This window comes from Anolis sagrei, chromosome 1, assembly GCF_037176765.1.
Source record: "Anolis sagrei isolate rAnoSag1 chromosome 1, rAnoSag1.mat, whole genome shotgun sequence".
In the NCBI taxonomy this organism is placed as follows: domain Eukaryota; kingdom Metazoa; phylum Chordata; class Lepidosauria; order Squamata; family Dactyloidae; genus Anolis; species Anolis sagrei.
The window spans coordinates 79,895,833-79,911,520 of record NC_090021.1 but is presented as its reverse complement, the minus strand read 5'-3'; the positions used below and the strand labels follow the sequence as shown (position 1 = coordinate 79,911,520).

At 39.6% G+C, this 15,688-nt stretch overlaps 1 protein-coding gene and 1 long non-coding RNA gene across 2 annotated transcripts in view; one reads left to right on the top strand and one right to left on the bottom strand.

Moving 5' to 3' along the window:
• The window catches only part of MAP7 (microtubule associated protein 7), a 157,488-nt gene that overhangs the window by 127,457 nt on the left and 14,343 nt on the right, over nucleotides 1-15,688 (bottom strand). The gene's annotated exons all lie outside the window — the stretch shown is intronic.
• LOC132760992 (uncharacterized) lies at nucleotides 224-6,972 on the top strand. The gene is made up of 4 exons (XR_009629920.2): nucleotides 224-293; nucleotides 4,326-4,364; nucleotides 5,385-5,464; nucleotides 6,865-6,972. It is a non-coding gene; the product is annotated as an uncharacterized lncRNA (long non-coding RNA).

The window sequence follows — 15,688 nt, the reverse complement described above, 5'->3', positions numbered from 1 at the left end:
ACATATCCTAATCAAAAGGAGGTCTATGAATGTCGTCTCCTCAGCTGCAGGAAAGCAGCCTGCCGGAATGCTCCCTCCGTATGTGTGTGTGTGTGTGTGTGTGCGTGCTATTGGCTGCTAAAGCAGAGCAAACCAACATTTAAACGGGGAAGAAAAAAGAAAGGCTAGAACCACCTCGCAGGCTGGGCTGCTCCTTCTTCCCTCAGAGATGGGTGGAGGATGGATGGCACTCTTGCTTGCACAAGACGGGGAGATCTGAGGACAGGAAGCCGACCCGACAAGCCTCCAGGCAGGTACGTGAAATTTGCCAGCTCTCAGTTCATTCACCGTTCCCCACCAGCCCCAGCAAAACCAGGAGCATGGGAGGCTCCTTAGTGTTTCATAGGACTGCTCACTTTCTGCATCGAGAAGGCATCTTCCATGGAAAGTGGCTGTCCCTTGGAAAAAGCAAAATTATCAAGGCAATGTGTGGGTGTCTTAAGTTTAATAAGTAGGGCACTGAGTAAGGACTCACACTTTCCTTGAATTACCAATATCCCCTTGGGCAAATGTTAACTAATGCAGCACAAAGGTTACTTGCAAGAACAGTAATTGAGGTGGGTAGGGCAAAGTATGATCAAAGTTTTCTGACAGATAAGTATGCTAACATAATAATGTCCTTTGTTGTTTATTGCGTATCATAGTTTACATTTTAAACATGGGTGTTTGGTTGTTGTTTCCTTATTACTTAAAAGGTTTTCTTTTACTGTGCAGTTCCAGTGCAAATATTCATTATAAGAATAAAATTTGAATGATGCAATAAAACAAAAAAGTAGTTTATAAAAGCGCACATGGCAGAAAGATACAAGAAAGAAACAGCAAGCCAGATGTATGTCTAACAGAATATCCTTTGTTGTTGTTGTTGTTGTTGTTGTTGTTGTTGTTGTGTGTCTCCAAGTCATTGTGTGCATTCAAATCATCTGAACCTATCACAGGAATTTCTGAAGGTAAAACTGTATCATTTGCTCAGGGTCTTCCTGTGGTTTTTCATGGCCAAGGGGGGATTCAAACTCTAGTCTTGAACACTCAAAGCACTCCACTACACTTACACGACAGAAAAAGGCCATGAAGTGAAGAGAAAGGTGAAGCTCCTAAGACAGGAGGCTCCACAGTTTGGGCACTGTTGGGACTACATTCCCAACAATTACACACCAGGTAATGGTGACAATTTAAAAGAGTCCCAAACTCAACAACTGGATAAGAAGAGGCAGCCCTTAAGTTTAGAAGCTCTGAAGAAATGGCAATTGGAGGCTCCCATGTTGATTAAATTGTGGATTCAACTGTATCTTAGTCTGAATGAAGGAGAAGGGTGATATCCCTCGCCACTTTGGATAGTTCCTTAACAGTTCACATGAAAACCTAGAGCAAATTTGCTATCCCACTGACAGCCACTGAAATATTTATGTCTAAAAATGTTGCACCCCAAAATGAATTAGTGATATGAGAAGTTGGTACAGGAATGGAATGACGTGCACCTTCTTGTTCCTTCTGCAGATGGCATATACGTTATCTTTAGAATATTTAATTGTAATGAAAGTTTAGTCAGGTTTCCACTGTTGGTTTGTTGTGTCTTTAATTCATTTCTGACTTATGGAAAACTAACACAAGGCTTTTTTGGCAAGATTTTTTCAGAGTGGATTCGGTATTGAGAGAGAGAGACTTGCCCATTTTCACCCAGCGGTTTCCATGAATGAACTCAAATTCAAACCTTGGTCCCCTTAAGGTCGTAATGTAACACTCAAACCACTATACAATTCTGTCTCTCTGTTTCTACTGACCATAGTCCAAGAAATATGTTCACATTCAGTATTTTAGCATAAATGCTCTAAATCAGTGATTTCCAACTTTTAGTCCAAGAGTTTGGAACTTCAACTCCCGGAAGCCCCAGCCAGTTTGACCAACTGTCAAGAATTGTTAGAACCAAAGACCAAAAATACCTAGAGGACCAAAGGCTGACAACAGCTGCTCTAATTTAAAAAAAATGTGGAATATGCTAAACATGTTAAAGTGAAACAATGGTTGAGCATGGGACTAGTATATGCATGGCTCTCCAGAATTTGCTGGATTGAAGTCCCCGTTATTTCTCATGCTTGGTCTTGCTTGTTTGGGTTGACGGGAGTGGCAACTCAACAACAGTGTAATTTCCTGCATGACAAGGGTTGGACTGGGATGTTCCCTGTGGCCTCTTCCAACTCTATGTTTCTATGAACTGGAGCACCCCATCAGGAAGGCCACTTGGGTGATCCTGTGTAGTAGTATATCTGTACCAGCTCAATATGACTCAAATTTTACATCATATTTTGTCAAGATACATAGCAAAGAGAAAAAAATCTTGCAACAAGAGAATAATGTCCAAAGTATCAAATTTCACTAAAGAACCCTAAACCAAAGTTTGAATGAGCAATTAGAATTGCACACACAACATCTTTCAAAACAGATAATATTTTCCCTGTTTCCTCTAATCAATTGCAATTTCCTATTGGTAATGGGTTTTACTCAGCTATTATTTGAAGAGGCAATAAAAAATTGCCAGTGGGGAATTCTTGCCCTTTTTATTTGGGACATGACCATTTGCAATGGGGGAAACTGATATTGCACTAGGTAAAACCTTTTTTTTTTTTTGCAAGTATTTAACACTTCATAATAGGGGTAAAATTAAAGCTGTCTTGAATTCTGCCATCTAAAAGAAAATTAGGGCAATGCTATGCATTGTGACTGTTGTGAGAAACACTAGTGTAACATCACTTATTTTGTGCAGAAAATGGAGAAACTGAGAAACTGAAGTGTGCATGGGCCACGGGTCTTTAAAACTCAGTGGCTATCGGGTTTCTCAGGTGCAGTTCTGCATTTGTTTAAAGACTTGCATACATGCACAACTTAATTGTTAGCAATTCAAGCATGAATCCATTACAATATATGTGTTACCTTATTAAGCCCAGCCCAACTCTCCCCCCCCCCTCCCAAATAAAGTAACTGTTCACATGGAGATTGTAGGCTAAAATGTCTGAAAATTCAATTTTGGCTTTGCAGAGAAAGAGGAGAGAAAGAACTTTTTGTTGTTGTTGTTGTTGCTGTATACCTTCTGGTCATTATGGTCATTCTATGTTGAACTTATCACATGGGGTTTTCTTTTGGCAAGATCTGTTCAGATGTGGTTTGCTTTTGCCTTCCTCTGAGGCTGATAAAGTGTGACTTGCCCAAGGGGAATTCAAGCTGGAATCTCCAAAGTTCAATGCTCAAGCCACCACACCACACTGGCTCCTTCTGTTTGTTACAAACACCAAAGAAAGCAGAAACAGGATATATATTGTGAGGTTAGTGTCAGGGCTGATTTCAACTATGGCAAACGCTCTGGATACACAACTCCTTAATAGCCTTGTTGATGCTTGGTTACAGCTATAGATAGCCAGAGATCAGTCATTCAGTGATTCACCAAGTGTTTAGAAAGTTACTTTAAAATACAATAAATTACAGTTCCAAGGTACTGCAAAATGTACCTACAGGAACATTAGCAGTACCTTCGTTTCTCACTGTCTAATTTTTAAAAAACAGCAGAAGGCTTAGAAGTAAAGATGCTTTCTGGTTATGTAGAAGCAACCATCCTGTATTTCCTCAAGGTGGTTGAACCCACAACTGGAGATGTGATGTACTGACATATCATGGCCATAATTGTTGTTTGGTAAAATATATTTGTTTCTATGTCCAATGTGATGGTGTTTGTAGCCATTTCATTACCAGTAGTGGCTACTCCCTTCCATATCAGTGGGCTGGTGAATCTATTCTGAGGTTTAGTTGAAACTTTAAAGGAGCTATTTTGGTTGGGTTTTTATATTATTGTTTATGTATCATGTAATGTTGTAATTTGTGCTCTGCACTGTGTTTTTACTTCTTGTAAGCAGCCCTGAGTCCTGTTTGGAGAGGGGACAGGATATGAAAAAAGATGATGATTATGGGTACTGAATCCTATCACCAAAATATGTTCAATATCTTGGATACTTTCTCTGAAGTTTGGAGTAAAACCAGAATGGATCCCCTGCCATCCCACTAACATGGAAGCCAGCAACGTCCGCCATTCATTATTTCAAGAGAAGAATATCTTGATTTATCTGCGCTCAAACAACATTTTTGGTTCCTAGCATACAGGGCTATTTGAGGCAAAGTTCAAAAATGTACTTGGGAAAATTTGCTGTGGTGTATGTGTATGTGAGGAGAAGATGTGTGTCTCAAAAAACAAATTTACACCAAGTTTTTAAAAGTGTTTTTGTGTTTTGAAATTAATATTTCAGAAATACTGGAAGCAGGATGGTCGATGCTTCAATTTTATGGTGAGTTGCATTCCCATTTAATTTTTTTAAGTTGACAAACTATGGTAGATGTAACAAAGTGATTCCTGCTATAAATCTATTGTTTGAGATCTCAACGTTACCCTTTTATCCTATATGTGTTATAGTTAACAATAGGCTTACTCTGGGTGTGGTTCCTTGGTCACACCAAGAAACCAGTCACTGAATGAGATTACCTTACATAACACAGTAGATTTTCAATCTTTTGCAGCCTAGGACAAAATCTGAAAGTAAACTGTCTCCTTAGAATCATAGAATCAGAGTTGGAAGAGACCTCATGGGCCATCCAGTCCAACCCCCTGCCAAGAAGCAAGAATACTGCATTCAAAGCACCCCTGACAGATGGCCATCTAGCCTTAGCTCTCAACACTCCTCTAGATGTCTCTGCAAAATGTAGTTTCCACATTTCACCCCCCACTCCCATCATAATAGTAAATGTTTTGAGTAATCAATAATAAATGACAGATGGGATGATAGTATTCTTGGGGATTAGGTTAGCTCAGGGAACATTCTGAGAATTTATATGGCTTATGTCTCAGTAAGGGAAAAGGCTAGTCATATGTAAACAAAAGCCACACATTTGAGCTAGTTTTGTATACTGTATATTTAGTTCTTCCCTCCTGGCAGGATTATTGCTTTCTCATCTGTAATTTGATAGCTTGGTGCAGTGACACAAGGTACATAAATGTAGCAAATGCACTGAAGAGAAGAGTTTGGAACAAACAACAACAGAATAAAAGCCCTACTGAGCTACATTGCTCATCCTCCACCAGTTTGCCTTGTAATGGATAATCAAACCACCAGTGGAAGGCAAACAACACAAAAACTTGATTTCTTGAAAATTCAGTCCACAAATGTTAGAACACACGGTATAAACAATGTCCCACAAATACAAATTTGTGTCTGCTTCAAATATTCTTGTAATGACTGGATACAGCTGTGCATAAAAAGGCACTTTTTGTGGTTGTTATGCTACTTAATTTATATCTTGTACTTTTTCAGCACTGGGCCATGATATGCCTTACAAAGATTAAAATGCATACAAAAACATCAGGAAAGCTTATGATTTCACAATAGTCCAGGTAAGTTTATACTGGAGAGGTTGTACTTAATGTTTCTCTAGATCAGTGGTTCTCAGCTTGTGGGTCCTCTGATGCTTTGACCTTCAACTCCCAGAAATCCTAACAGCTGGTAAACTGACTGGGGTTTCTAGGAGTTATATGCCAAAACACCTTGGGACACACAGGTTGAGAAACACTGCTCTAGACTGATAAAGTATATCAATAGATAGATATACTGGCCCCTTGGTATCTGCTGGAGTTTGGTTCCTATTATATAAACAGGTGTGGTATAATTGTGTCCCTTATATAAAGTGGCAAAAGCAATCTTAACTTTGGGGATTTTTTTGAATATTTTGAGCTATGGATATAGAATCTGTGGATATGCAGGGCTGGCTACATTAAGTCAAATGGTGACTCAAAGTAGGAGAAGGGACTGGGAGAGAAACTGCTCCCCTCTCAGATGAAAGGATGGGAGGAAGATAACCATGTAGTACTCTTGAAGCCAGGGACAGAAAGATAAAGGTAGCATGGCCTACTTTGCATTGTAACTCTAAGATCAACCTACCAAACTGACCGATTGCTGGACTGTGGCCCAACCACATCTGTGGCCATCCCACAATTAGGTCTTGTTCGCAGATACCATGAAGAAGAACCCTTTAACTGCCATGGTTTTATCCTAGAGGACACTGGAGTTAGCAGTTTAGGGAATGTACAATTCTCGGTCAGAGAGCTCAACAAACTACAAATCCCAGAATTCCACAGATTGGAACCATGGCAATTTAAATAGAATAATAATGCTAAAATGATGTTGTGTGAAAGGTCCTCAGAGGTCCAACCCCAACCTTCTTTTTTAAGTAACTGCAATAGCAAGTTAAGCAGAGACAGAAGCCCCAAGCCAAATAACATATAAGTACATATAGACTTTGCTATGAGAGAAAGCCGATTCAGATTATTTAACAACTAACAAAAAAGAATGACAATAAATGCCTTCACTAAAATGAAAAAGTTTCAAATAAACCATAAATGAAGCTTTTAAAACCAAAAATCTACATGCTTTGCCTTTCAAGGTTACTCTACTCCTGTTTGTTCACCCTGTCTACTCATTCCAGTTATTTACTCCTGAGAAACAAAGATGTTTTCTACAAGATTACACCAGCTCTGATGAGTCCAGGTCTGTGCCTTTATGCACCTTCCAGTCAATTCCACAGTTTTATAGTGATCCCATCAATTTAATGGGATTTTCTCAGGCAAGGAATATTTTGAGGTAGGTTTGCCAGTTCCTTCCCTTGAACTAAAGCACCTAGCAGTTGGCTCCCATCCAAGAACTAACCAAAGCTTACCCTGCTTAGCTTCCAACAACAGATGGGATCTGGTAGCTTTAGGGTATTAAGGTGGCTTATTAAATCCATTCTTTTTTAAAGGAATGATGTAGAATGTTTCAAAGAGGAGGAAGAAAAAAAGTATCACCAGACATACGACCCTTTCACAAGGGATTCTCCCTAAGCTGAGTACATGGCTGGAGGAATTGAGATGTTCAATCACAAATAATTGCAACAATAAAGATATTTGTGTCGAGCCTTGCGGTCTTTTCCTTTTTGAATCATTCTAATATAAAGGAATGATTGAGATGTGCAATCACACTTCATTGGCTTCAAAATGAAGATGGATGACCACTTCAAGGCAGAATACACCACTGCAAAATTCAGGCCTGTATCCAGGGCCTGGGGAGCTCTTTCAGTCTGAATACGAAGCTACAATCTTACATTTATGTTTTTTCTGATTAACCTGCTATGTGATATTTTATCACTCCATTTCTTATGTTCTTAGTTTGGATGCACATGTGTGTGTGTGTGTGTGTGTGTGTGTGTGTGTCTTCAAGGCACTTGTCGATTTATGGCGACTTTGAATTTCAAGGAATTCTCAAAGGTGCATTTGCTGTTCCTTCCTCTGAAATGTACGTAGCTTACAGCTGCTCTGAATCTTCTTGAGAGAGAGAAAGCAGGATACAAATACTATAAATAAATACTTACTGACAATTTCCCACCTCAGCAGCTTCCAAATTCAGCCATAATCTTGGGATTCCCTTTAATTTGATTTATGAGAGAGCAAAAACATCTAATATGGATATACAGGTTTAAGGGTACATATTCCCCTGCATTCACACCATTTAAGCTGTAACATCACTCTCCTTTCAAACAACAAATAGTTGTTTAAAAAGAGGAGACTTTCACGGGATTTTTCTCTTTCCTAGGATTTCCATTCTTTGCAAATTAGAAAATCAGATACACATACCCTTTCTTTAAATCAGCGGTTCTCAACCTTCCTAATGCCTCGACTCCTTAATACAGTTCCTCATGTTGTGGTGACCCCCAACCATTAAATTATTTTCATTGCTACTGCTGTGAATCGTAATGTAAATATCTTATATGCAGGATGTATTTTCAGTCACTGGACCAAATTTGGCACAAATACCCGATAGATACGTCCAATTCTGAATACTGGGATGTGTGGGTGGGGATGGGGTGGGTTGGTTTTGTCATTTGGAGGTGTAGTTGCTGGGATTTATAGTTCACCTACAATCAAAGAGCTTTCTGAATTCCAACCAACAATGGAATTGAACCAAAATTGGCACACAGATCTCCCATGACTAACAGAAAATACTGGAAGGTTCTGGTGGGCAGTGACCTTGAATTTGGGAGTTGGAGTTCACCTATATCCAGACAGCACTCTGGATTAAAATATAAGGATCTGGATCAAACCTGACATGAATCTTCAATTTGCCAAAATGTGAACACTGGTGGAGTTTGGGGAAGATAGACCTTGACATTTGGGAGTTGTAGTTGCTAGGATTTATAGTTCACCTACAATCAAAGAGCATTCTGAACCTCACTAACAATAGAATTCAGTCAAACTTCCCACACAGAACTCCATGACCAACAGAAAATAGTGTTTTCTGATGGCCTTTGGTAACCCCTCTGACATGCCCTCGTGACCCCCCCCCCCCCCCAAGGGGTCCAAACCTCCAGATTGAGAAACACTGCTTGAAATAGCGGCAATTTAAAGAAGCTAGAAAATATATGATCAACACCACAAACATTGAAAATGGAGCTAACATTTTAGGCTCCGGCAGCAGGACTTAACAACGTCTCATCACTAGCAAGGTATTTCGCACACACCAAAAGCTGCCAACTTTTCCCTATACTGTAGTGTCCCTGTGAATAAAGGATATCATGAGGTCCTGATGTCCCTAGATGGCTCTACACCCCCATTTTCAACAGGCATACATTTGGAGATATCCTTCCTTTCAATTAAAGAGCTGTAGTACCTGATACAAAAGCCAGAATAAATATTCTAGTGCACTTTTAACTAGGAATCATGCGCCAAAATAGCTAAATGTTTCCATAATTAGCTGCCGTTAAATGAGCACCATCGATGTGAGTTTCCATCATTAACTTAGGAACAATGGGATGAACAAGTTTGCACCTGGAAAGAAAACCACATATGAAGCATTTTTACAGAAATATGGTTTCGCTTCAAAGAAAAGGTAATAGCCTGAACATGAGCATTAACATTTCTCGATCACATCTTCAACGCTGATATGATCTGCATTTACCTTCTAAAAATCATTGCCTGCTAAAGAGCTGGTTCTTAATTGCCAAACGGTGTTTCTTCCTTTGTTGAGGTAACAGTCCTTGAAGCTCAATGCAATATTGGAGGTTCTACTTTCTTATCCACAATTGAGAGCTCTGAGCTTGACAAATGCCAGGAACAGGGGCTTTTCTGTGGTACCAACATAGTTTGGAAATGGCACCCACCCAGGAGTTCACACTGTCTCCTTTTTGCTGGCCTTTTAGCGATTTGAAAGATTTATCATGAAACCTCACATCTCACCACTCAGAATTAAGTCTACATAGTGGAATTTGTTCCCAGGTAAGATGGTACCAGACTGCAATCTTATTTATTGTAGCCTACTTTCAGCATACTTTATTTTTAGCCGAGGGCTCATTTGTCACTGCCATCTTGATTGGGTTTTTTTAATGCTTTCTCGACTGAATATAGTTTCTTCTTTTTAATGGTTTTATTATTTCAAATCAAAGTACTCTGCAATATATTCTGTAATATATTTTGTGAGAATTTTGTAGCTTGTTGAAAAACTTGGAAGAGATTGAGAGGCATTTCTTCCAAAGTGTATTTCCCACTGAACAGATACTGCCACTGAACCGAAAAAGTAATAAGAATGCATTTTTTAGCATCAGGCATCACTTTATTAAAAAGCAAATGCACACATCATTTCCTGACAGTTATGTGTATTTGTTCATGTTGCAGCTTTAAAACGCTATAAATAATTAAAAGCATATCCATCGTTTCTGAAATTATAAAAAGGGATTCATAAATCTAACAAGGGAAACTTCATAACCAGCATCTAGCAGCCTGACACTAGATACCTTGCACCCTTGTGCCACTTTGCAAGAAAAGAGAACCATTGGTCTCAATTGCTTTAAAGCAGCTGGCTAGAAACTGCACTTTGGCAGCAATTAGTCAAGTGAAACAATAAGTGGGGAGATGTCACCTAATAATATAAATACAGTTGTCCTATATTTGCAACTTTGACTTTTGAAGAATCCACAGATTTGCTCATAATGTTCTCTCTTGGAATATCAATGTTCTCCAGTGTCATTCCCTTTGGGAAGATTGGGGGGGGGGGGGGAGGTTACAAATAAAGATGATGGTGATGATGATGATGATGATGACTACAATGATGATTACAAGGACAGAGAGAGGTGTTCAGCCTCAACCACAGGCTGGGGCATGTTTTGATGCTTCAGTATAATTTCCAAATGAGAATGTCACTCCATGGTTACTTAATTGAGATATTTAAAGGCATTAAGTTCCATTATTTTGACATGACAAATCCTCTTTTCAGCTATAAAGAAAAATGAATTCTTATCTTTGAGCGTTCTTAAAAGGAGGAGGGAAAAAGAAATGTGGCAGCACTTTTTTTTGGTTTTGTTTTGTTTGTTTGTTTGTTTTTTGCATGAGGTTTTGCAGATATAGACACACTTTTGATGCATAATTTCTCTCATTTCTCTCTCTCTCATGCTCTTTCAGCTGTGGCTGAAGTGTGTTCCTGGAGTTGTATGAAGTCCATGGCTAATATTGATAACTCCAAAGCCTGCAGAATTCCCTTTTCTGTCCCAAAGGCCAGAACCTATTCAAAGCACTTTTGGAACAGGCAGAAGGGCCCTTTCAAGCTATATAAAGATAGTCTTATGATTCCATTTTAACTGTCATAGCCCAAAGTAGAAAGAGTATCTGGAGCCAGAGAATGGTAATACCTCACCAAATTGCCAATCACAGATTCCACAGGATGCAACCATGGAAGCTGAAATGGAACCCTTGTGATGTAGATATACCTCAGGTAGCGAAATAAATGTCTTCTTGGGCTTAACGTCTTTAACAGAACCTTGAAATGCATCCTGGATGATTTTAGGCTATCTTTTTCCATTCTCGTGGCCACATCTATGTTTTTCTAAGAGCTGGTGGCCAGGCTTATGTAATTTCCACATTTCTCTCTGGTTTGTTCTTCACATATGCTCCAATAAGGGATTCTAAAGGCAGTGGCTGTTTTATCTTGCTGGTGGTAATCAGACATAGCTACAGTAGGATTAACTAGAACAGGCATGGGCAAACTCTGACCCTCCAGGTGTTTTGGACTTCAACTCCCACAACTCCTGGTCTGAAGCCCCTTCCTTAAGTGGCTGAAGTGGGAAAAGGAAAGGGCCTGAGGCCAGGAATTGTGAGAATTGAAGTCCAAAACAGCTGGAGAGCCGAAGTTTGCCCATGCCTGAACTAGAACATAACCCAACATGTTCCTAGCTTAAACTTTATTGCATTGCTTATTGCAGACACATCATTACAACCTGATACTCAAAATCATGTTACTCCAGTCCTCTTTTACCTACCACCCCTAATGCCAATGCTGCTAAAAGCCATGCGGCTGGGCAGAAAGCAAAGGGGGGGGGGGGCAGACTGGACTAGCATTAAAAGACTTTGCAAAAAGAAGCTTCTTTGTTAGAGGCGTTTAAAACCGCAGTATATCTCTACTTCTTTAGTGTGAAGAGTCCCCAGGACACTGTTTATCATCAGTATATAATACTTGCTTTTCAAAAACAAAAGTGATTTCTGATCACTCTAATTTCCCCTGGGGCAAAAAAATATTCCCCTGCTCACCGCATATACATATACACAGACACACTTTGGGTGGAAAAAAAAACATCAGCATTTATGCAGCCATTGTGAAAGCTTTCTTTCAAAAATACCACATGATTTTGTGTATCCACAAACCAAGGCCTCCAAACTCCAACTAAAATTCTAATTTTTTGAGTCCTGTTGTTATTTCTGGATGTAGCTACTTTTCCAAGACTTGCAAAACCTTCACGTGCAAATTACTTTGTGCAGTATGGCCAATATTGCATCAAAGGACCTTTCTTTTACTTTGCGTTTTTAAAAAACATAGCCTAAAATGGTGATCTGCTACCTAACTGAAGAGATGTGTGCACGTCCATGCATGTCCCTTCTGTTTTAACTGTGTAATCTTTATAAAAATCTATTTTAAAATAACTCTTAAAAATAGGCGAAACACCCTTGGGACACACCCAGGCTTTGGAGTTAGAATAAATATGATTTCATAAATATGAACAAAGATACAAAGATTACACTCTTGTACCATTACACATGCCAAGTCTTACCACAACATTTGCCATTGAAATAAGTGCCAGAGGTCATTAAAACTAGATACTAGCACTCTACTGATATTATTGCAAGAGAAAACACATAGATGAGTTGCTCAAGCTTTCACCCCTTCATATCACTCTGTACAAAAGGAACATCATTCCGATTTTTCACCATCTGCAAGGAGATAATGGCAAAACTACAAGCATGAACAATATTCACCTCACAACAATATTCACCTCTGAGGATGTTTGCCATAGATGCAGGCGAAACGTCATGAGAGAATGCTTCTGGAACATGGCCATACAGCCTGAAAAACTTACAGCAGCCCAATGATTCTAGCCATGAAAGCCTTTGATAATACAATGAATATCATTAAAGGCAAAGGTAAAGGTTTTCCCTGAGATTAAGTCTATTTGTGTCTGACTCTGGGGGGTGGTACTCATCTCCATTTCCAAGCCAAAGAGCCAGCATTGTCCATATACGCCTCCAAGGTAATGTGGCTAGCATTACTACATGGAGTGCTATTACCTTCCTGCAGAAGTGGTACCTATTGATCTACTCACATTTGCATGTTTTAGAACTGCTAGGTTGGCAGAAACTGGGCCTAACAGTGGGTGCTCACCCCCACTCCCTGGATTCGAACCACCAACCTTTCGGTCAGCAAATTCAGCAGCTCAGAAGTTTAACCTGCTGCACCACCATGACAGAGACATATCCCCATCTCAAACTATTGCCATTACTGCTTGAGGATCATCTAGAAAAGCTGAGTATGAGTTGTCAGAAAATTATTTGTGATGTGTCCTGCCTTTTGTTTTTAGCCTGTCTCTCATACACCTGAAATGAAGCAAGATGATGGATGTGAGTAAAACAAATCTCTACTTACTTAGTCTTTCTGACAGGACACTAGAGAAAAAGATTAAGATGAAAAAGGGAAAAAGTAGCCCTGAATCCTCACAAGAGTTATATTATGTCATCAAAATGAGATGGCACAGTCCTGAAACTGCCAGTGAGATATACTTTTTTCATCATATATATTTATATATACTTTTCAATCACATACTCTTATTAAATTAACCAAAAAGTTAATAACACAGCAAACTTTTCTGATCTCGTAATCAGCTAAGATTCTGAGAACACTGTATAATGTCTGACAAAATATCATGGGACTTGTGCAACCATGAATATGGGTACCAACAATGGGTCCTGGAACCAACCTCCAGTGGATATCAAACGTCCACTGTAGTTACTCCCAAGCTCTTATTATGACAGCATGCAGAGGATTACAAGGAGAATGTTAATATTGACTCAGCAGCACCTTCTCTGATTCAAAATGTCAATGGTATATGGCTCCATCTTGTGGTTCTAACAGTGACTTTGAATTCAAAACATATACCTAAATATAGAGAAGCCACTTAAAGGCAGCAGGTGTAATACTAAAGTAAACATGAGTGCCTGAATTTTCTGTATGTAAACATATTTATTTTCTCATTACCCTACTAAGTCTGTGACTTCAGATTGGCCTCATTATTAATATTATCTCCTGGCTATGCAACAGTGTAAGCGAGAAATTAACACCTCTCATATGTGTGGTAAAGGCTCCTTCTTTGGAGGCTTTTAAACAGTGGCCGGATAGCCATCTGTCAGGGGTGCTCTGAATGTGAGTTTCCTGCTTCTTGGCAGGGGGTTGAACTGGATGGCCCACAAGGTCTCTCCCAACTCTATGATTCAATGATTCTATACTCTATATTTTAAAAAAGAGAAACAACTATTAACCCACCTGCAGTTATTGATCAAATTCTAAAAGAACAATTTTTCTTCATGATAAGAGATCACCCTTAATGTAAAGACAGCCATCTGCACTCATAACATGCTTTTTTCCACTCTCAATACAGCTTTCTCTTGGTTTGATAGACAGAGATATCAGCAATTTATATCAGTCTTCACCATGTTAGAACAGCAGTCCTGCAATTATTTAATGGGTTGAGGAATTTTCTGGGGATTACGATGAACAGATAGCATTAAAGCACCAACCATTATGGTGGATCTGACCCAATTAGAATCGACCCTGGAAAACTAAAGCACAACAATACATTTATGTAAATCGTAAATCTGACCAGGACTGTATTGATGCAGCAGTTTAGTTGTCCTTTAATTAACGCGGTTCCATCTTGTGAAATCCTGGGATTTGTAGTGTGGCACTTAGTCCCAATAGCACTACCTTTCTGTGTTGGTGAGATTGTGTGCACATGAGAGGCATGAGGGTTACGCCACTGGTAGCAGTAGGGTCTCTCACATCAGACAAGCATTTGCTGAGGAGCCAGACTAAATGTGCTAGACAAACAACTACTGGGCAGCAGCAGGGTTGTGCAGACACTGGTAGAAAATAAATTACAGTGGCAAAATATTTATCTCTTTTTAGTACAGAAGGAGGCACAGTAAAATATCTTTTACTATGAAAATCCAATGACAGAACAACCCAAAATTTAGTAAGAGATAGTGAAAGTGAAATGCAAAGATCAGAGAAGAATGACAAGTAGCGTTATGGCTATTTTTTTTCCTCTCAGGAGCGACTTGGGAAACTGCAAGTCACTCCAGGTGTAAGAGAACTGGCTATCTTCAAGGATGCTGCCCAGGGGGCACCTGGATAGTTTACCATCCTCTGGGAGGCTTCTCTCATGTCCCTGAATGAGAAGCTGGATCTGACAGATGGAAGCTCACCTCACTCCTCGGATTTGAACTGCCAACTTTTCGGTCAGCAATCCTGCTGGCACAATTGAGCCATTGCTCTACTGGGGACTCCTGCTATGACTAATGACACAACTCGATTCAAGATTGAAAGGATGCTAAGCTGTTAGAATCCCTACCATGGAGAAATACACAACCAAAGCACCCCTAACAGGTGGCCATCTAGTGTCTGCTTAAAACCTCTCATAAAAGGAGATGCCACCACATTCCCAGGTAGCATATTCCATTGTTGAACAGCTCTAACAATGGGGGTGTTCTTCTCTTTTTCTGTACTTTGAATCCATTGTTTCATGTCTTTGTCTCCAAAGAAGCCTGGAAAAGAAGCCTGCTCCCTCCTCAATGTGACATCCTTTCAAATATTTAAACATGGCTATTATGTCACTTCTTAACCTTCTTTTCTCCAAGCTAAACAGGTTCAACTCCCTAAGACACTCCACACAGGACTTGGCTTCCGAGCCTTTGATCATTTTGATCATGCTTCTTTGGACTCATTCCTGTTTGCCAATATCCTTCTCGAATCGTATTGCATAGATCTGGACACAGTATTCCAGGTGAGGTCTGACCAAAACAGAACAGAGTGGGACTGTTACTCCTACTGATGCAGCCTAGAGTCACTTCAGCTTTTTAAAACTATCACATCACACTGTGGACTCATGTTCAAATAGTAGTTTACAAAGAAGCTCTGCCAGAGAATTCTAAGGGGTAGGTTTTTCAGGCTATATGGCCATGTTCTAGAAGCATTCTCTCCTGAAATTTCACATGCAT